Source organism: Anoplolepis gracilipes, chromosome 5, assembly GCF_047496725.1.
Source record: "Anoplolepis gracilipes chromosome 5, ASM4749672v1, whole genome shotgun sequence".
In the NCBI taxonomy this organism is placed as follows: domain Eukaryota; kingdom Metazoa; phylum Arthropoda; class Insecta; order Hymenoptera; family Formicidae; genus Anoplolepis; species Anoplolepis gracilipes.
This window is the reverse complement of record NC_132974.1, coordinates 11,469,977-11,494,359: the sequence shown is the minus strand read 5'-3', so window position 1 is coordinate 11,494,359 and position 24,383 is coordinate 11,469,977. Positions and strand designations below refer to the sequence as shown.

The following is a 24,383-nucleotide window of genomic DNA, read 5'->3' as shown; positions in this document are numbered from 1 at the left end:
TAGTCTCATTTCCTCTCTACGCTCTATCGATTACAGTGAAGGAGATGGTGGCAACGTGGTGGCCGTTACTGGGCCAGTTGTCAAAAAGCAACTGTGGCTCCTTGCGGTACCTGACGTAGGCCTCCTTCACATCTCGTCATAGCCGTAACGGCTGGCACCAGCGTCATATTTTGCCAGCCTGTCCAATCAGATCCGTCAGGGGCGCCTCAAGTCAAGATCGCGAGGGATCATGGAGGGTCAGACTACTCCGGCAAGTCGATCGGGTGCTCGCTTCCTCCATCCGTGACGAGAAACGGGGACGAGAGGTGGGATAGACCCAAAATGTGCGAGGAGCAAGAGATGGGAACGAATCTATCCTTGTTTTTGAGACGTCGTCATCTCTCTCGCCACCGCCTCAGAAGTCTTGCGCCCCACCTAAGGATCTACGTGCGAACGAAGGGGACGGGATATTCCTTGCTCGCGTGCCGTGTGAGCATGCGTGCGACCCGAATCCCCCACACCACCGACTCCAGTGTTCAAAACAAAAAAAAATAAAATAAAAAATAAAAATATAACAAATGATATCGAAGAAACATCGTGGCGTCTTCGTATAAGCGCTGTCGAGTGTCCCACCCGTCCCTTCGGGCTCCTCCGACTTCCGGTATCCGACGAGTGAAAACGGGAAGGGGGAGCCGATAGAGGCGGCGAAGCAAAACGGGGATCGTACCAGATAATACTATATTAATTATTATCGATACAATTAATATCGAATACCGTAGGGCGAGGGTAAATTAACAAAGTATGTTTTATGATTAATCGCGAGTGCGGACGAGGACACTTGGACGAAGACGCTGCTTGCAGAAGAGGCGAAAACGGCAAAAACGGCAGAGGCACGCGAAAGAAGCATTAAGGAAAGACCGAAGAACGACATTTATAGAAAGAAAGCGAGAACGAGAGAAAGAATGAGAGAGAGAGAGAGAGAGAGAGAGAGAGAGAGAGAGAGAGAGAGAGAGAGAGAGAGAATGTGTATGTATATAAAAGAGAGAGAGAGAGAGAGAGAGAGAGAGAGAGAGAGAGAGAGAGAGAGAGAGAAAGAGAGAGAAAGAGAGAACACAAGGTGTGCGTTGGAAAAATATTTTATTTCTTTTAAGTCTTTCTTTTTTTATAAAGAATAATAAATAATGATTTTCGCAGTGGTTTACCATTACATGATGCATTATTAATGTGAGGCAATTTGATAACAATTAATTTGTTCGATTTGTTACACACATTCGCGTATCTGCGTACACGTAAATAGATTTAATAAGTGCCGATGAAGTCATAAGGTCGAAACCAAATGGCGTCATTATTTCTTAAAAAAACAAAGAAATTAATATATTATGAGATGGTTAGATATTTGCAGAAATAATGACACAAATGATTTCGACAAAATCTACATGTAACTGCAAATGTTATTCTGCCAATGTCGGTTTACACACCCCTGCCGCTTAAAATTATTATTATAAAAATGATCTAATCGAATATATTCGAAGACAAGACTAGAGACAAAACTAATTATCATTTTTGAAGAAAATTACTTATTGATGTCAAATTATAGCACGATTTTATCATTACGATTATAAGCTTTGTATATACATATAAAAGTAAATCTATTCGCATGCTTTATATCTGAAGCAAAGGAAAATAGGAATAAGAAACTAGCCGTCGGCATTATAAGTGGCAAGGGTGTATGTCCGTCTGGATGATGATTTTCGAAGAATTGCGATAGATATTGCGACAGATTGAATATGAAGATCGTTCGAAACGGTGCGAGAGCGATTGTTGTGATGATAACAAGTGTCCAAAAAAATCAAAACCGAAAATGTCTGCCGATGGCGCGCGTGTTTATATCTAAATCATAATTTGAAACTTTTCAACGCGTACGATATTTGATATTTCTGTCTTCGATGTATGCTATAGTGACTTTTCCAACAGTCATGGATGCGATTATTTGCATCGGGGACAGAATAATGACTATTGATGATGAATAGCGTGCATGAAAGTACGCGTGTGTTAAAAATAGCTCATATATCACGTTCTTCGTCTTTATCAAAGCTCAAAGATCAAAGGATTACTGTGTAATTCCTTGCGGAACTAAATTTTGATTTTCGTCTCGGAGTTGCCAGAGAAATCCTCTTGATAACGAGGAGTAAAAGGAGTGAAAGTTGTAAAATATTGAGAGAAAACACTATGATAGCTCTTACAGTTTTCCTCTTCCTCTCCTATAAGCAAATTTTCAACGGAATCGGTATTTTATAAAAGTCATTTCTAACTCCTCCAAATCACGGTTTTTACATTTTGGTGATCAAAGAAGTAGAATTTAGGTAATTGTTTTGGGTTTTAAGTTAGATGGTAACAGAATTTGTGTCCAGAAGGAAGAGGAAGTGACAAGTTGATATGGAGAGACAAGCTACTGTTTGGAGAACGAATTGGCACGCCAATCAATCCTAGCACCCATCTCTTCCCGAAGAAGAGATTTTCTAAATCTGTTCGTCTCAAAGTTCCATTCCTTTTAGTACGACTAAAGCATGTCGCAGAATTGCCAAAAGACTGCCATTTTAGCGCTCTCGATTTATATCGCGCCAAGGAATTATCCCAGGTACATCCTGCGGAGCCAAATCGATCCAAATCCGATTAATCTTTGACGTGCTGATTCGATCTAAATTCGTTAAAAGCCGAAATCAAGTAGCGGGACATATCTTTACTCGCGTAGAATTCAAGAATATAGAAAGAGGAGAAGTATACACGCAAAACACAAGGTCCTCGTTCCATCTCTCGAAATTACTAAGGAAAACCAAAGCAGAACCCAGGTGAATTTTTTCAGTATCCATTCACTATATACGTCGCGTATTAATTTTCATTGATTAGCATACGTTAAAGCGGTATTTAGTATTAATCAAGCTTTTATACATACTTGTGTGTGTATGTATGTACATACACATGAAAATAATATTAAATGAACATCATTAAAATTTATTTTATTAATTTAATTTTATTAATCAAATTAATACATGGTATTTAATTTGATTAATAATGTTATTGAATTAATAAAATAAATATTAACTATGATGATGTTGTTGATTCAACATTATTTTCTTTCAGTATATATATATATATATATATACACATACATATACACACAACACACACACAAACTTTATTAATACTAAAAGCTAATTGAAATGTACAAAGTTACTATTATTTAGATCACTATACTTAGTTTTGATACTGAAAGGATTAACTAATTCTGTTTAACCAAATTCTGTTTAACAAGCACACACATGTGATTTAAGGCTGATATATAATGAAGAGTTCAAAGAAAATATAGGAGCGAGAAGTAAAAAATTAGTTTGCCAAAATTAACTTAATGACTAAAGAATAGTTGTACTAAAAATACGCGAAAACATAGACATTACCAAGCAACAAAATCAATGAAATTTAGTTTTATAATTGTCAATCACAATAATATAAGTAATATGGAAATACTTAAAAGAGACATTCAAAAAATTACAGCATAAATGTGATTGAAAAGTCAAATGCGTACAATATTTCCTGTCATTTAGAATGAAAGTTAGTTTTACATTAATTTACTGATTGAAAAGAAATGTAAGAACCGCATTATTTGTGATATATATTTTATTGCCGATTCGTTGTTCGATATATCATTTATTGTTTACTGGTAACTTAATGCTAGTTTATGCTCCTTATTCTTATATTTCATTGTGTATCAGCTACTTTAGATATGCAATCAATTACGCAGCAAACGATAAACCAAACAATTCAAAAGAAACAAAGAGAAAAGATAATTCGATTTCAGTAGGTAATCTCTCTTAGAAGTGATTTTAACAGATGGCTAATCTCATTTTTTAATAGACACAATATCGACGATGATAAAATTTTAGAGTCCAGGAAATGAAAGAAATTGAGAGAGAAAGAGAGGGAGAGAGAGAGCGAGAGAGAGAGCGAGAGAGAGAGAGAGAGAGAGAGAGAGAGAGAGAGAGAGAGAGAGAGAGAGAGAAAGAGAGAGAGAGAGAATCTACAGATGTATGTACGTATCTGGTAAAAAATTTCTCATATATAATTATATATAATAATATAAAAGTATATAGAAATATATAAAATTCTGTATAAGTTATGTATAGTATGCATAATTTTGTATTATCGTTGACTGATATCTAGCCAACATTAATATAAAATTATATATAATTATACAATAAGTCATATATTATTATATATAATTATACATAACTTATATAAAATTTTATATATTTCTATATAATTTTATATGGTCATATATTATATATGATTATAGATAACAAATTTTTTACCGTGTGTGTGTGTGTGTGTGTGTGTGTGTGTTTGTTTGTGTGTGTGTGTGTTTGTGTGCGTGTTTGTGTGTGTGTGTGGGTGGGTGTTTGTGTGTGTGTGGGTGGGTGTGTTTGTGTGTATGTGTGTGTGTGTGTGTGTGTGTGTATGTATACGTGTGTAAAAAAGAAAGAAGCAGAGAAATATTGAGAGATGTAACAAGATATATATTGATACAATAATTACACGGAGATTTAAGTTACACGCTTTTAATACAATACTCGCCTCGCTGATTTAGTCCGAGAAAAGAAATATAGAAATAATAAAAAAAGCAGGATATAAAAAAACTACGCATCAAACTATCAGCCTAGTTAAAATCGTGAAAGAAAGAGAGAGAGAGAGAGAGAGAGAGAGAGAGAGAGAGAGAGAGAGAGAGAGAGGGAATGAATGTGTGAAAACAAGAGAGACAAAAGTGAGTAAAAAAATTGTTCTATGAACGATAAATTTATATTACTACTACTAAAAAATACTATTATACTGTACTATCACTACTGCAACCGCTATTACTATTACTATTACTACTATTACTCTCTTATCTCATTACTATTTACTATTATTATTAACTAATATTGCGCTATTACTATTACTACTACTGCTGCTACTATTACCGAACAAAAAAAACACGCTATGGTGAAGTATTTAGATAACGAAGAAACTACTCCGCTAGGCAGTCAGTAGCCGCTAGAGTACACGAAGATAGCCATTAGGTGGCGAATTACGACATCATCGTTGTCGCTGCGTCGGATTATTTATAATAATCGTATCAAAATTCCAAGTCTCCGTAGAATCGATCAAGCCAAGGCGGTTATACATAGTCGGCTGAATAAATATGAAAAATAGGCCGCCGTCAGATAGAAAAAAAAAAATATAAAATATCAGATACGTTGTTGTTTCGTTCGGTTTTTCCATCGGCAGACTTTCGTTGCCTGAAAATAAATGCCAAGGATCGAGCTTTCATGACGACCTCTCAAAGATGAACAGATCTTCCGATTTGTCTTATTCTAAAAGTTATTATTCGCATGGTAATTGCTCATAGAGCACAAATTAAGTATTCATTCAATTACTTTCCATTTTTTCATCTTGTATGAATCGCTCAAGCAATTAAACTAACATTAAATCGAGATCTAAGACAACGTTATCGAAATTATTCATTCACTAAAATTTAGAAAATTAAAATACAGAAATTGTGGATTTAGTTGATCATCTTTAAAATTCTTTTCGCTCATAGCACGAGTCTGAAGTCGTCATGCAAAAGCGAATCCTCAAAAATTTGTTGGACTTCCATTATGTTACCCCGTGTCTATTTTTAATTACGCGAACAAAGAAAGGAAAGAAAAAAAACTAAACGAGGTGTTATGGAAGTGTAACTTTCGACGTTTTCTGTTTGTGTGACCGGGGCACGAAAAGACGTCTTATAAAAGGGCACAGGACGAGCGAGCGGGAGTAGTCGCCGATGTTCCTTCTGTAAAATTAAGTCACCTGTATTCCCGGAGGAAAAGCGAAAGGAACTTTTCTCCCCTATGATCCTTTTCGCTGTGGACTGTACGAATCGATTAACGAAACGTTCCCTCCGTCGAGGATCCAGGAAAGATACAGAAAAAGAAGGGGAGAACGTGAATAACATGAATGAGAGAATGAAGGAAAAAAAGCAAGAAAGGAAGAGCGAATGAAAGTATGTCTGAGAATGAATGAGAGAGAGAAAGAGAGAGAGAGGAAAAAAATATCGGTAGTGAGAGAATTATGCGAGTCGAAGATGCATTCCGAAATAATTAGTTAACAATTAAAAAGAAGAGAGATAACTAGTATCGCTATACGAAATTAGAATTATATTTCGCTATTGCCATAAAGCGAGACGATTTGTCACTGCTAATTAATTAACGCAAGAAGGGGGTCACAAAGAAGAGTAAATCGGCATGCCGTCGAGAGTTCCCTTTTTTGATCAACCAAAAAATTAACTAATAATAATAGTAATAATAATAATAATAATAATAACGCGTATGGTAATCAGGCTGGGTAGAATATTACGAATATTATTATTCAAAGAAGATAAAGCGAGTAATTAAAAGCAGATAAAAGCATTTAGATGCCGGCGTCATTCTCGAGCATCCTCCATTGTATCTTGATTCCTCCGTGGATCGCCACGATCGATCCTTCCTTGTTCGATTCCTTGTACGATCAACATCACTATCGAATTAAAATAGCAATAAGCTGCTAAAATTAGTTGCCTGATATCAAGTGAAAATAATCCAATCGCGGATTATTTTGCAGAAATAGAAAGAAATCGACATACGAAAGGTAGAATCGATCGCAATGAATCCTCGTTCGTTTAAAAATACGAAGGTGTTACGGCACGGAAGATGCTCGAGCGCCGCCTGAATAAAAGAAAAAAGAAAATAGTAAAAAAGAATTAATACAGGCGAGAAACAAGTACGAACGCTCGTAGATCGAGACGATCGCTTTCAAGTGATATATTTAGGTATTATATGGGTCAAAACGTATTAAAGCGCTGCTGAAAAAAATAATATAATGTATAAGAATTAAAAAACGAACGTTTGTTATCATTCGGATAACGTTTTCGACGATTAATTTGTGCCGCGACGAGTATTATGTGTATATGTATATAAATATATCATATACAGGGTAAATCGTAAAGAACCTGGAGATTAGTAAAAAAAGTTATATATTTCTCGATGAATGTGTTTACAGTTGAGTTTATATAAATATTTCATTCGATGCCTTTATTTATCTAAAACTTTTAGAATCATAATTTGTAATAATTTGTAAAAAAAAAAAAAAAAAAAAACGATATTAATTTTTTATTTATTTTTGTACCCAAAATTCGAATCAGTAAAATTATTGTATAATCTGTGAGTGTACAATGATTTCGTTAGCAGATTTTTGTATCAATTCTTATTAAGGAAAATTCTCGTTTTCAAAGTGAAATCGTGAAATAACTACTATCGGCATTCATACTTGATAAAATATTCTATATATCGTGTATATGATATATAAATAAATATATATATACACACTCGATATGTACATGTAATTCTAATGGATATGCCGGAAGAAAACACAGGGCAAGCAAAAATCGCAGGAGGAAAGAGAATATCGCTCGTAAATTTGCAACGTGAAAGAAGTAATTCATTTTTGCGAAGAGTAGAAAGTACTAATATTATTATATATTCATACATACGCGGACATGTACACGTACACGTATACTGACATGAATACACAACGACGTACACGGATACAAGAATGACTTTCGAATAAGCTATTTAGTAGGTTAAATCTAAAAGAAAAGTATATAAAAAATTTGTAAAGCGAGGGCTGCACGCAGTGGCAGCCACCCCTGCCATACTAGTCGGTCAAAATCCATTTTGTGAATTAATTAAATTAATTAATTGATTGATCGAGAACTCGTTTATATAGTGTTGAGCACTGTTTTAAGTGCTTTTCATTTTTTGGCTGTGTGAAGCTTGTACTAAAGTAATTTAAAATGGGGGAAAAGTCATTTAATTATCGATTGACTTTGCGCAATCACTTTCGAAATTTTCGTAAAGCGAGAAGAGATAAAAAGTGTATGAGAAAGACTAAATATGAAAAAAGGAGACAGAGAAGGAAAAAGAGAGAAAAAAGAGAATTTTGTGATGCATCGAGAAACGAAATCCCAATCATGAAACGGAAGAGAGAGAACAAAATGAAAAAGAAATGAAGGAAAGAGCGGCTGCAAATCACATTCGCGATCATGAAAGGTTATTAATAAAATAATATTAAGTGTAAAGATAAATAAAATAAAAAATATAATAATAACGCGAATAATAAAAAAAACTAATGGGCATATATAATAATATCCAATAAGTCGCACATAAATGCCACGTTTCCTTCGATACGTTACATGTATATTATATAATTCCGCATCTCCGTTTGTACGCATTTTAACAAACAGAGCGAGAAAAGAGAATACAAGGAGGAACACTGAGGACTAATAAGCGAATTACTACAGGATACGATTAAATAGCATATAGATACCAAAAGGAAAAGATAACTATATTACTCTTAACGGTACTAGCTCACACAAATATCCTGCCGAGTTGCCCCGGGTTACGCTAAGAGCCATCTGGCCCATTTTAACACAAACAAACAAAAGATTTATTAAGTTTATAAGTGCTAAGAGAAGCTAAGCCCAACGCCTTATTCAGAATTAAACGGAAACTATGAGTAAAGAGAAGAGAAAGGAGAACGTAAGAAAAAAGGATAAGGGAGAGACAATAGAGAGAAGTAATAAAAAAAAAAAAAAAAAAATAAATAAATAAGATAGAAAAAAAAAAATAAGAAAAAGGAGAGAAAGGTAAAAAAATGAAACTTATAGGAGACAGAAAAGGAGAAATGTAAGCTCTTATAGAGAGGCTGAATATGGAGTAAGAGAAGACAGCATGTAACACATATAATCTATTTTTCGCCTGCGCCAAATAAGATCCTATGAAGATAATTATTATGATTATAAAAGGGAAAAAGAGAAGAAATCGCTAATTTTTCTAACAAACCCGCGTATGCCGCTAGGAAGCAACCGATGTCCTACGGCACGATTTTTTGTAAAGTCACTATTTCTATATTGCGCGACAGGGTTGCTGCAAATGCGTCGAAACAGATAGAGAAGAGAAAATTCAGCGCAATCATTTACCGATTTCAGCGAGAAAGCACGATCGGAAAGGATAAACTGAGATATAATATGGCCGTTATGCACGAAATTCAGGATTGAATTTACATAATTGAGGAGAGATTTGTGAATAACAATTTTCCATGAATTCTTTGAAATAATTGAATAAATTTCTGAAAAAAATCTATTTTAGAAAAGCGAAAGCGACAGATGTTTATAAATTGGTCAATTTTTTTTTGTCTCCACATATATACAATACACATTCTATTGAAGATTTTTGCCGCTACCAACGATTGAAACATTTCACAACACTATTTCGAATTGCGATTTTTCTTTTTACCTTAGAAAATTAATTATCGTGACTCGTGCATATCTAGCGTCGTAGATTGAATATTGAGACGGAGATGAAATTCCGTTAGGGTACCAAGGCACTCAGGGCAACGTTTAATATCGATCTTATTTATACGTGGTGATCTAAGCTATTTTCGTTACACGTTCATTACACTGAATAGAAGATGCTAAACAAAAAATTCACGCGCAATATACTCAAATGCATCCTTAGCTTTTAAATGAAGTAAAGAAATAAAAGGCTGCTCTCCCGATTATTAATAATTAACTCTTTAAAAGTAATCGCGCAGTTTGTAGAGGAATGAAGCTTAATTCACGTTGTTATGCCACACTCGGAACTGTCAAAATGTAGCGATAGATGATTTATACGATATGAGTACTTACTGCGTTTTTCTTTTCTTTTTAATTCTTCTCTTTATACGTATGCAGTTATAAGCGCGTAATATAGTTTACTCAAGTTCCATATATAAAGTACGCGAATAACTGAACTAATGATATGAAATTATTTGCGCAAATTAGAGTTGCCGTCATATTAGTGAGCTATTGACGATAGCGAATTACGTGAAAAATCGTAAATGAAAAGATAGGAGAGGGGAAAAAAGAAAGTAATGAAAGCACCGAAAGAAGAGAATTTATAAAAGCTAAATATGCGTCGGAGGGAATTACGTATGATGAAATATCATATAACAAGCATATCCAATAATACCAACACCAAAGAATACTCGTGAGAAAAAGAAGATAGGAAGGTGAGAAGTTTTTGAGAAATTTGGTTCGAGAAAGAGAATATGATTATGAAAAATAATTATAGAGAGAAATCCTTTTATATAAAATAAGAGAAGATTGAGTTTTTGTTAGTTGAAACACATACCGGTGCATTGTTACATATATAATCCATGAGAATTATGTTTTTTTTTTTCGTCGAATCACAAAGAAAGTTGATAGGGGCTATGTAAAGATTTTGAGGGAGTAAGAGTGTGATATATAAGAATCGATTTATCGATCGAAATCCATACACCTTGGGACAAAGACGATCCCTATCCACTAGCTGTACACTAAGGATAACTACGTAGTGCTCATATAGTCCGTTTGTTAATGTTTCAGATACTTTATTAAATGTTGATATAATGTACTGCTACATTCCTTGTTTGTGTATATCGAAACCTGTTTCAAGTCTTTAACCCTTTATAGATTTCTAAACGCCTCACACTTAATGTGATTTAAATATACATTGTTTAGCGACGAAGCTAATATATTTGTGTTATACAAAAGATAATTAAAAATATTAATTTTGGAAAGAGAAATTATTTTATTAAACTAATGATTAAATTTCTCTTTCGTAATTTTTCTTCAAGATTTTTAATTCAAATACACACAAACATACACATACACATGTTATAGAAGATTTAGATTATTCTCAACACACTAATTTCTCAGGTTATATAATTTTAAAGAAAGTATTGTGTGCCCTATAAAGGGTTAAAAAGCGAGCACTCTTCACCCATGTTAGTCGATTGGTTGGTCAACCGTTCAATCATTAGCGCGTATGTGAATATACAAGATAATTCGAATACGCGAGAACTTTGCGAGTCGATTAGATCATTCAAATGTTCTAACAAAACAGGCCACGTGCAATCTTATGCGAATAAGTCTACGTATGTTCTGATAATTTCTCTTTCTTATTTTAAAATACATGCAAAGTTCTCAGATGTATTCTCGAGAAGGAGACCCGCTACAAATATATTATAGTTATAATACTCCAACAAGGTATTCTCATAAAATTAAATCGAGTCGCGAAAAAAGATGAAAGGGAAGGAAATGGGATAAATGAAGAACAAATTCTAGAAGAATGGATATCAGAGCTATAGAGATTATCTTGCTATTGCGTAAATTTCTCGCAAATTAATGTTATTTGTTTGATTGTTTCTCACCTAACATAATTAAAAATTACAACTGATTCATAATTACAATATCAATTTGTCAATTTGCATTTTTTCTTTTGACAATTAGTTTAAGTTTGGTTTAAGGTTAATTTTTATAATTAATATCATAAGATGTATGCGTGAATAGAGAAATATTCGATTTTGCTAATTTCGAAAATAGCTGTGTATAACTTGCGCGATTTAACCGTTTGACTGCTAAAATATGTGTCTTTGATTCTACTTTTCAGCATTTCTGCCTAAAATATGTACGAGAAATATATATAATCTTCTTTTTGTTATAAAAAAAAAAAATCATCATAGACAAATTACATTCATTATAAACATATATAATAAAATTCAAATGATATAAAATTTATTTCACGCAAAATGAAATAGGTTGTTGAACTTGTGGCTGTTGACTATTTTGAAATCTCACTACATATTGAACATCAGATATATGGCTCTAATTTTGATCTTGCATGAATTCTTCAGACTCAGAAAATCGCATTTAAAGTTGCACAATTATAAAAGTATTTGATTATATCAAATATTCTCTTACGCGCTCAAACGGTTAATCGGAAACTCTCCGATTCGCATAACTGAAGAGTTCTTCGCTGCCAATTAATTATCGCTAATTAGAGATAGGCCGATGTCAAGCGATCGCTGATACGAAATCAAATGGGTGCTTAGACGCACTGAAAATTTCTCGATCGCAAAAGAGAAGAGAAATAAAATCGATTTCACACGAGTCACAAATTAACATACCATTTTGCTTTTCACACAAGCAACGTTATCTTGTTTTAATGCGAAACCTTTGATGTAGGAGAATATATTCTTGTCTATCGTCCCGCTAGCGTCCAATGAAGAATTTAGATTTGTTAAACTTGTAAGTTCCTCCTGGAACTTTAGAATGTACAAATCAAACCACTGTTAGCGTCTGAATGTAATTCGAGTGTGATCTTACTGCGATTACATCGTGATGCAATTGCGATCGAATCGACTGGGATTTAATTGTAAACCACGTGTAATACGATTGCAGTTTTAATTTGATTGTGATCCGTGTGAAATCGTCGTTAAAAGGGCGAAAAAAACATGGCATCTCATCTCTGCTAATATACATATATTCGCTAAATACTGAAAGAATCGCGAACTATCTTAAGCCTATGTAGAGATGGCAATATCGATATTTTTCGAATATTGACTCTTCGATTTTCAGAGATGGCAAAAATAATACCAGTATTCTGGAAATATACGTTTCTGCCACTTTCAGCGTATTTAACAGCAACAATAATGTTTTACAAATATCGATTGGTTAGTATCGACTTTTGCTATCTTTGAGAACATTAATATTATATCAATAATCAAGAAATATCGATAACAGCAGCAGTTTTGTCACTCCAAGCCCATGTAAACACGCCATGAGAAAGCGCTCACAAATAATTTGTAACGTTTTATAAATAAATTGGCATATCAGTCTTATCAATCGCGAGAAAGAATGAAAGAAGGGAGGATAATGTGTGAAAACAAATTTTTCTTTTGAAAAAGAAAAATTATATAAAATGTACAACTGAGCAAGAAAACAACCTGCGAGCAAGAAAATGTGTATAAAAGAAAACGCGTGTGAATGAGTGAGTGTGAAAGAGAAAAATCTCGTAAAAACTATTATTCTCACTTCTTCATCGATGAATGCTCTGCTGGTTTGGAGCTGTAGTCATATCGTTAGTGTATAAGTCTGTATGTGACGATGTTAATTATTGTAATATAAAAGAACAGGAGAGATAAATGCGCGACGTAAGAGAAGAAAAAGAGAAATAACATACTAAGTCATTACTATCACAAGAGAGGATTAACATAGAAAGATCAAACGGAGAAAAAATGAATGCGATATCATTTGTCTGGTATTACTGGGCATGCTTTGAAAAGATAGTTTTTTATAAGCCAAGATTCTGTTTCTCAACCCCGCAGACATGTCACGACTTTCCCCCTTTAACTCCGATTTTTAATCAATTTTATTATATTCTTGAGATGTAAAATTATCTCCGTTTGTGTTACGCGAGCTGGACCGCTTTTTGCAAAAGAAGGTAGGAAGGTAGAGTAAGCACGAATGTATAAATGAAGAGCGAAAGAGAGAGAGAGAGAGAGAGAGAGAGAGAGAGAGAGAGAGAGAGAGAGAGAGGGAGGGAAAGGGAGGGAGGGGAAGAGGGGGAGAGAGAGAGAGAGAGAGAGGAGAGAGAGAGAAAGGAGAGAAAGAGAGAAAGGAGAGAATCTAAGAGGAGAGAATGTGAGAAAAAGAAAATAAGAACGAAAGAGATAATAAATAAGGATAAGAAGGAGAGCAAGACTTGGCGAGAAAGAAAAATGAGAGCGAGAGAGAGCGAGAGAGAGAGAGAGAGAGAGAGAGAGAGAGAGAGAGAGAGAGAGAGAGAGAGAGAGAGAGAGAGAGAGAGAGAGAGAGAGAGAGAAAGCAAGAAACAGATTATACGAAGAAGCAATCGCACCTCGACCGAATTTAAATCTATAATTTCCTCTCACACTTCTGCGCAGTGTTTTGGGCTCTTCCGTCCAATACGCGATGTACCACTATCATGATTTAATTAATTTTTGCAAGTCTACGTACAATAAAATTGTTATTGCTGAAACGATAAGTATGTAAAATATATATACTGTACATTTTGACCTTCGTTCTAAAAAAGCATTATTAAGGTCTCGCTGGACCAGGATTCCTGCCGTCCTGGCGTATGTTGTAATTGTATATGTACATATACATGCGTATTTTTTAATATCAGACGGTACTTTACTCGATAATTAGAATCGCTTATATATTAGAGGGTATGTATATTTATATATAAATATAAAAACACACGTATATATATATGTGTATATAAATATATGTACGCATACGCGTGCACGTGCGCGAGCGCGCGCGCGCGAGTTCGTGCACGCGTGCACACATATTGCGCGATAAATGAGAGCGGCATTCCCGACGCCATTGTCTGCGATGAACGATCTTCGAAAGGAATAAAGCACTTTCACGTAGCATTGTGTTTCTGTTGGCGTCACTTCCTACTTTCCTAGTATATATCCTACAATCCCAAAGAAAGTCTCTATGAAATACAATAGAATCTTTGTTTTTTTTTTCACAATTATAATGTAGATTTATTCTAATCTTGCAAATTGAAAAAAGTTAATTTTGAAAACGTTGAATCGTAAAATAATATTAGAAATTGAAAAAATAATTTCTAACTTAAAAAAAAACACTATCAAAAATGTTTAATTTTATATGAAAACTATAAATTAAAAAATTAATATATACATACGTATCTATACAAAGCTTGATAATATTTTTACCTAATCTAAAATATTGATTTTATTCAAATATCTTTTCTATTCAATTAATCTTTAGTTATATTAGTAATGGTTTAATTCATGGACATCATTACAGATTAAATCGAGTGAAGATCTATCTCATATAATAAATTAGAATTAATTATCAATATGGACAAAAGAAATTTTGACTTTTGACATAAGAAGGATAAAATTAATTACTGATCAATAAAATATTGATTATTTTTAAATTAATTTATAACAGATTACTGTCTTAAAGAAAAAAAATTTTTTTAAAAATTTTTTAAAACTTTCTGTCAACCAATTAACTTCAATCTAGAAAATTAATCCTTGGTTCAGGATATATATATATATATATATATATATATATATATATATATATATATATATCCTGAACTAAAATTGGCAGTCTTTATATATTATCTCATCGATTATAATACATATTTAGTATAGAACTTGTAAACGGAGTCTTGTATGAGAGTAAGTTGATAAGTGTTTTAAGATAAAAATTATCTTAAGAGAATACATTGATCGATACTCCGCCGGTGCAACTCAAATATATATTTCAAACACCCTTATTTAGGTGCAAGAATGTAATATATATGAGTTGCACCGACGGAGTATCGATCAATGTATTCTCTTAAGATAATTTTCATCTTAAAATACTTATCAACTTGCTCTCATACAAGACTCGGTTTACAAGTGCTATGCTAAACATGTATTATAATCGATGAGATAATATATATAAAAACTGCCAATTTTATTTTATAGAAAAAATTCGTTGTGTACTACTGTAGGTACATAAATCTTTAGATTGTCGGGAATAAAATAGTAATTTGATACGATAACATGTTCCGTATTTATTATTTTTAAAACAGTCACAAAAAAGATCTGATCATTTTCAATAATAAAACAACGACTGAATAAACTAAAATAAATGTGAATAATAAAAATAACTGCAATCAGTAAAAAATCAATAATGTTATTTAAACTTTTACTAGATCTTCTCTTTAACTGTACAGTATATTTTGTTTCATATATTGCAGTTTTGATGTTTCAAAATGCAGTTTTGATCAATCCAGAGCCATTTTAATAGTGTAAAAAGTGATGAAAGTATTTGCAGTCTTTAGCAGCATTAAATAAAAACAATCTTAACTAGAGGCTTGAAGATATAACTTATTAATAATATATAGTATTAATATTATTGATTTCGATAAATAATATAAATATCTAAATTAATTTAAATCATAATGCGATGTGTCGATCTTTATAAGTATATTTATATATAGGTTTGACACAAAATAATATATATTTTTGCTAAAATCTTATTTTTAGTCCGTAATAGTCGATAATGTCAATGTTCTTTATCTTTAGACTTGCTCGATCAAAAATTTATTCACGTAACATATATCTTTATATTAAATTTTAAAAATTATTAACTTTTTATATTTAAATCATACAACAATTTTCCGAAAGTTAGCATGATTAGAAAAAAAAGTCCTTATATGCTACTGTAGGTATGCAAATCATTGTCGGTAATAAAATAATGATTTAGTAGGGTAAGACATTCCTCTGTTTATTATTATTAGAACTCTTTGTTATCTACATATAATATCTACATATAAATATCTACATATTTTCAATAATAAGGTAATGGTTGGAAGTTAAAATATTTGTACGATGAAAATATTTCGTGTAATTATTTTTAATGTAAACATAACATTGATGTCAGTGTGCTTTTAACTATATTTCCATATCTCCGAGGCTCTATGAACCTTCGTCAAATAGTGTGTCTGACATGAGTCTTTTTTTGACCTAGAAAAAAAACTGTTTGGTCATTGTGATCTGCGTCATTTGTTTTTATTGGAGGTGAGCGATACATATTGTATATACGTGCAAAAATATACATCGCAAAAATATGTATGTATAATTGCTATATATCTAACAATATTCAATATTATATCAGACAGAAAAGTATTCACTTTATTGAAATATTATATTCTGAATAATATTAACTAGAAGTAAAATATGTTTGCTAATCTGGTAGATAAAAAAATTAGTCATTTTAATGATAAAAAACTTATTTTTAAATCATTACACAAATGAAAAGAAGATCCAAACTGACCCAAACGTAACTGTTACACGGTGGCTGGCATCGTATAGTACGAGGGTTAATAGTCATAAAAATTTCAGAACAGATAATTTTTAATAATTTAATTTTTAATAGCACCTCGTTGGTACTTAAATAAAAATATTTCGGTAAAACTTTATATTAGGGGACTCAACTCCGATTACGATGACCTTGACATATGTTGTCAAGGTCACTGCCCTGAGTAAAAGAGCTAAACTATAGGACAGGAAGTAAGTACGTGAGAAGAGGTTAAAACTACCCACAATAAAAACGTTATGAGATTCAACAATCAAACAAAAAAAAATGAATATTCTAAATATACAACTTTACGATATATATGGTCATTACATAGATATTTCTGTCTAATTAAATTTGATTTATGTCTTAATAAATATTTTTTTTACGTTATTTATGTTGTTTTTTTTGTTTAAGACTATTACTTAATATTTTTTAATATTATTTTTAATATCATAACGAAAATTTTTATCATAACTATTCATGCAGCTATTAAAGAAAATTCTAAAATAATAACAAATTGATATAAATTGTTTAAAATGGCGGATTTTCTACAAATTACTTTATTCGAAAAAATAATCTTGCATATATGTCATTAAATGAAAAAAGTATAGAAACAACAGAAATAGATTGTTTTATTCTTAGTGTCAATTAATCGAACCTTTTGATATTAGTTTATTAAGGTTTAAAAAGCGCAATTTTGACGTGAACGACAAAGAATGCATTGAAAGACTTAAAAAAGATATTTAGAGAGTGATAAGTTCTCGATGCAAAAGTCAGACTTGGTCAGAACTTCGTAAGTAGTTAAGAAACTTGTAGACAGTAGAAAACTATTGTTCGGCATCTTCATGATACAAAAATATATATATCTATTATACATATAAAAAAATAGAATAAACATAGAAGAGAAGAAGAATATAAAGCTTTTGAAAAATAATTATAGATATTAATATGCTTATGCATTTACTCTGTTTTACTGTATAAATAAAAAAATTCGTCGATAATGAAGTGACATCAGTTGAAAAATGATTCGAAGTGCACCATTTGATTCATTTTCGACACAACTAGCAACGATAATCCAGGTACATTTCTCTAGTCTCATAAGATAGAAATCCATCTCAAGTAACAGTGTATCTAACATTGTATTATCGCTTTACTTGTGACGTAACCATCCCATCAGGATCGTTATTATCTCCTCCATCCGTCATATATTCTCCCTCAACCTCTCTTTTCATATATGCCTCTTATGTGCTGGTTTGACATCTAAAAGACTAATACTACATTATGAATCAAAAGTTTTGTATCACACTGTCTTAAGCTATATCGTTTCTATAGTTTTTAATCTTGAAAAAAATACTGTGACACTTTACAAACACATTTAATAAAGATGAGCCTTATTTTTACTGATTAATTTCTGACATAAAAAAAGAAGCTATTAAATTTGCAAAGAGTATAATCTTACTCTCAATCCTAACATTATATTAAAAAGAAACGTAGATGGATATCTTTCCATATGTTAGTCTTGCATATCTTCGGCAACGGCAAAGAAATACGGTCAGACTTTTGATGCGCTAGTCGAGGAAAGGTTAAATTTTTGGAGAAGCAGAAGTGCCATTTCCGGTTACTTGCCAGCTGTTTAGTGAAATCCTGAGTGTCGACTGTGTGCAATAATAACGTCCTTTGTCGCAGGCATGCATAACCGAGCGGTTCACAGCGATTCGCCCCTTCGTTGTTTCCGTCCGGATCGTAATTCGCAAACGGGGCCGGGAGTATGCAATTACACAAATCACGCGTTCGAGTTTGTTCCGCGCAAAGGAACAATGTCGACGGTAACGAAGTGCTCGTTTAATCCTGCACTAATGCAACGCGTCTTACGTTGTTTGCACACCGCAGGATCATGTAGGTATTGCGGGATATGACGATGTGACGACCGCAAGTATTGACGCAGCTTTCATCGAGAGTGAATAGAATTGTGTACGATGTAAAATATGTCTCATTTATATTGTCTTCAGAAATTGAAAAATATTTTATTTATTACATTAGCAGCATATGATCGGTATCGAAAATAATATTCCATTAATCCGTAAGTAGTAGATATCCGTAAGTTTAAGAAGATATATTTATTCACAAATTTTTGCGTATTGTTTTATGTATAGATATCTAATATAATTAATTATGCTACGTATTGCGAATCTTGTTCTCCAGTTAATTGGTCGAATCCGCCATATCAGAATAACCGGTATGCCTGTAGATAATAGGATATCCTAGACAGTGGATATAAGGATTAAGATCGAATCCTGAAATGGCCTGTACAGATTAGAACATTATTAAGGTACACAATGACAATCGGATAGATTAAACCCATAATATAGTGTGATGTAAATGGAAAGCATATATGTGTAAGTTCCAACTATTAATATTTTAAATTTGATAGCGATATGATATATCGCAACATTTAATTGTCAAGAGAAAATGCACAAGCGCTATATCTTTCGAGATATTATACTGATTGATAAAAAAAATTTGTAAAAAATTTACCGAATGCTTTCTCAAATATACATAAACAATTTATAATAAAATTGTACAATATAACATTATAGGTAAAGTTAAGAAAAAACAAAATTCCTCCATTTTATTTATGTTACGACCAGAGTTTCATCGAAAATGATTTTTCAAAAGAAGTTCAAGAGTTTCTTCGAGAAAAGCAATAAAAAGCAAGAGTAAAATAGTAAACGCATGACAAAATGGAAAACGCATGGCGGAAAATATTTCGATGACATAATCAAAAGTTGTCAGAAGAGTCATGATTGCGCCGTAACCGAGCCCTTCCCCTCCTCATGGGAAGCAATTTAAAACTGATTTCTCGCAGCGATATCAGAAAGTTAGGCGAAATCGTGTTAAGTGGTTTTAATTACTTAGAAAACTTGGACAGCCCCAGGAAGTTTCCACGTCGCTCAACAGCGAAGTAGATGCACTCGGAAGCGCCTTCGGGATTCCTCCCTCTTGCACTCATACCGCTATAAATCCCTTCCTCTTACAACATTACCAACGACCAATCATCCGCATTGCTACCAGTGTTCTTACCTTTAGAGTAACTAATTATATATCTAATGTTGTATTTATCTAATTCTTAAATCGATTGAGAGATTCTCAAAACTGAAGGAACTGCATTAATATTGCAAGTTGTTTTCAACAGCGATATCTGCTTTTGTATCATTCTGTAATATTTTTTACAGCTGTAAAGAACTTTTTACGGCTTGTGGTAATAGTTATGATAATCATTTGTCTTCTCTAACAAACAACTTATGATCATTATTAAGTTGTGCGATTATTTTTGGAGTCATGGCTTGTTTAATCTTCCTACTATTCGTCAAATTGCAATATAGAACATTATCAATGCAAGAAGAGTCAAGCATCTTGCTTATAATTTATTGACAATAATTGAGAAAAAATAATTTAGGAAAGAATAATTTCATTGATAAAAATGTGCATAAAAGCATAAAAACCTAGTTCTGAAACTTGATAGTAGAGAGAAAAGTGAGAGTAAGGAGAGAAAGAGGCGAGAAAGAGAGAAGGAGAAAAAGAAATATGACACGAGTAAACTATATCGAATCAAAGGAATGTGATGAAATGGATAGAGATGATACCAAGCAAATACTTTAATTAACACTAATGGTTGACTGGAGATATAGTTGCAATGGTAAATATGAAGAGGCTGCAGACAAAGTGTTTATATACTAATTAATTATTTAAAGACCGAGTCATGCCTATGCAAAAATCGATAACGACGGCGACGTCGTTCAGAAAAATTTATTGCAGAAATTATTCTTAATGCGAGTCTCATTGTCAGCTTCGTTCCTTGCTATTAGTAGATTTCTCGTATCCTTCTTCTATCTTATTTTTTAGTACAGAAATTAAAATGTAGAGATTAATCAAGTGGTTCTAACTAATGATATTCACAAGGGACATATTCGGCAGCACCTGAAAATTCCAAAAAATTCTAAACTGCATAAATATATTTTTTTTAAATATACAATTTTAAAAAATCTAAATGTGCTAGTGTAAAGTGCTTTTGAAATCAAAACTTTTGTATAAGATATTTTTTTTATATCTCTTATCACATTTCAATGATATTTGCTTAGAAATGTAAAAATTGTTTTTTTCGAAAGAGAAAAAAAAATAGTTTTCATTTCTAAAACTAAATATCAGCACTACCAGAAAATTGTCTTGTTATTAAGTTTATCTGCTCTATATAAAATTTAAAATTTTTTTGAATTTTTGCGTTTTTCCAAATATCCCTTGTCAGAAATATTTCTTCAGATTTGTATAAAAATATCACTATGTCTGCTGTTTGTCACTATTACTTAGCGATAAATATTCGGAATCACGATATATATAATACGTACTTGATATAGAAAATAGATAAAATAATGATACAAGTATATATGAAAATCAGTTGAAGAACATGACAACATTATATTTACATAGAGAAAGCTTTTGTTTAAAAAATATGTTGCTAAGTAATTTTGCAACTTAGATACAAATGTATACATTTACATAAGGTAGGTAAAGGTAGATAAAAATTAGGATATATTATTATTTATAATATGATATATGTATATATTTACTATTTACCATTTTTATAATTTTCGTATAATCAAAGAGTCGTTGAAGATTAAGTGTTTTTAGTATCTTCTATGTAAAATAAATGCCTTAAACGAATATTGTACTTCTTATTAATACACAATTCTAATGTAAAATTGTGATTTAATCCAGAGCACGAACACACCAGTGTCAGCTCGAAGAAAACGAAACGAAATTGAATCTAATGCGCTATCCTGAATTCTTTATAAGAAGCTTCCGCACGTCGTTCGGATCCAACAGTCTTACATCCTCGTCAATTCCCATTTTCCACATCCACTATACCACCCCGTCTAGCAGAAATACATAATTCAAGAGAATATTTGAATAGCGTTTTACACTGCTTACAGCTTGTACTCATAGGGAACTTTGTTGTAGGACTTCTGCGGCTGGTAAGTAGGATACTAATGCTCTTACCGTTAATCATTTCACACTATTGTGCGAAATTGTATCCGTGATAACTGAATATCCCATCATGTTGTTCCCACTCGAGAGAATTTTCCTACTTGATGAAATAATGCTGCTAATGAAATAAGCTTGGCATTAGTTCAATCTAATTGCGATGTTAAGGAAAGAATTTTAGTATCGAAATTCTAACAATTAATAAAGTAGCATAAATTATGTTCTTTAGTTTTGAAATTGTATGTGTATCATATTCAGTATTTAATCTAATATAATAGTAATATAATAGTTAATTTAATAAAATAGTAATATATTTTATATTATTCAAAAATTCATGTTAAAAACTCTTATACTTCTTGCTTTTTTAATGAAGAATAGAAAGCTAAAATGCATTACATCTAATGAAAAGAGAAATGTTATACTATCTATGTTCAACTTCATTATATGTATACATGATGTGTGATATTCGTCTTTATGAGATGATCCTGTAACTATATACTGAGAGAAATACTTTTGTAATTATTTTCATTTGCTGACTTATGATTTGTTCAGGATATCGATAAATTCGTTACCTCCCCCCCCCCTCCCATTACAAATAATCATCAAATTTTTGTCATTTTAATAAATCATACATCGTTTTCGAAACAAATCTCATTTGTGCTTCTCTTTTTGTTCAGATTACTAAATTGTTTGGCATAAATACTGATACCGTTAATAAATTCAACAAATATGTTGATAACAGTTTTTATTACTAAAGTTCTATGCGTCGCCAACAAAGGGCCCTGCACGATCCTTACGGAAAAGTGTCCCCGGACAAATTAGCTGAATTTTTAGTATGATTTTTAGTAATTCATGACGTCCTGATCAAAAGTCTCAATGGGCCCGAGGTCGGCAAATGGACGTTTTTCGAGATACAGGGAGTCAAAAATCAATAATAGTGCTTTATTCGAAAATACTACCATTTGAGCATATCCGTGTTTAAGGAATGCTGTTGTGTGCTTTCCATCTACTTAACTCCCTAAAAGCCAATGGTAGTACTCCGGGCCCTTAAATATGACCCCTGCCCCCCGATCCTCCCCCCCGAACTCAAAATATAAAATCGTTTAAAAAATGTATTTTTTCATCGTTCTCGACTAGGGAATCACTTTAGGTCACGTGATCCCCCTGGGGGTCAAACCGGAAGTTACCCCCAGACTTCGAATTAGCGTCTGGTATAAAAGGATCGTGCGGGGTCCTTTAAATACTTGAATTTATTGCTGCAATAAAATAAACTTAAAAAAAAAACTTTTAAACTATAATTTTAAAATTTTCTAATTACAAAGATAACAACTTATCAATATATAAAAAATGCAATGTTATATCTTATAGTCAGTAAAATAATCATTTCGGTGAATATATATAATACAGTTGACATATTCTTATTTACTTCAGTAGAAAAATTAAAATAAGTACCGTAATTATTTAGATTTTGAATAATATTCGAAGCATTTCGCGTGAAATTGTTTGTTATATATTTGTGTCTTGAGTCCATCATTAGTAACAACTAATCAACCGTCGGTAACAACCGGCAACAATACCAAGTCGGAATGTTTGCCAATTGGCAGCCATCGATTTAGACAAGAGTAATATTATTAGACAGCTTTTGCTATGGGAAATTCGAAGAAATAACTATCTATACACAAAATAAGATAGGTTTTTACTAGGAATTGCATGAAGGAATATTTGTGAATTTTAGAAATGACGTCTAACGTGAGTTTGTGTTTCAATCACAGATGCACGAGAGTAATTTTTTACAGATTTTGAAAATCTTTTTTATCTAGGCTTCTAAGCTCATTTCTAAAAGTTGACAAATATTCTTTTATACAATTCTGACTTGGGAGAACTTATTTTATTTTATATGTTTAAATTGCAATTTTTATATTAAGCAAATATATTGTTTTATTAACGGTTGGACGGTGGCCGTGCACGCTGCGTCGCCAAAGCTTGTCTGAGATAATCAGTATGGCGGAAAGCAGATTCGAACCCACCCAGACAAACTAGGATTAAGGTTATAGGTTTAAGATAAAAATGTATAGTGTATTAGGAAAAAAAAATAAAGGTTTGATACAGATTCTTCGGCGTGAAGCTAGGGACTTCAAACCCAGGGTTTTTTTTTATATTGTTTTGCTAGATTAGAACTCGGTCAGTAGTCCGGCATCCTCTTAAAGGAGATAATAGGTATCTTATAAATTGCGAATAAAATTAAATATGTCAGTTTATTGTGTGTGTGTGTGTGTGGTGGTGGTGTGTGTGTGTGTGTGTGTGTGTGTGTGGTGGTGGTGGTGGTGGTGGTGGTGGTGGTGGTGGGGTGGTGGTGTGTGTGTGTGTGTGTGTGTGTGTGTGTGTGTGTGTGTGTGTGTGTGTGTGTGTGTGTGTGTGTGTGTGTGTGTGTGTGTGTGTGTGTGTGTGTGTGTGTGTGTGTGTGTGTGTGTGTGTGTGGTGGTGTGTGTGTGTGTGTGTGTGTGTGTGTGTGTGTGTGTGTGTGTGTATAAATGTGTTT

General features: G+C 32.6%; 1 protein-coding gene across 10 annotated transcripts in view; it reads left to right on the top strand.

The window, feature by feature from the left end:
- Shaker (potassium voltage-gated channel protein Shaker) overlaps window positions 1-14,346 on the top strand; it is a 114,462-nt gene extending 100,116 nt beyond the window's left edge. For all 10 annotated transcript variants that reach the window (XM_072892827.1, XM_072892826.1, XM_072892825.1 and 7 more), the window contains one exon: window positions 37-14,346. The gene's annotated coding sequence lies outside the window, so the exon portion shown is untranslated. The remainder of the gene's footprint in view (window positions 1-36) is intronic.
- Window positions 14,347-24,383: the final 10,037 nt, after the last annotated feature.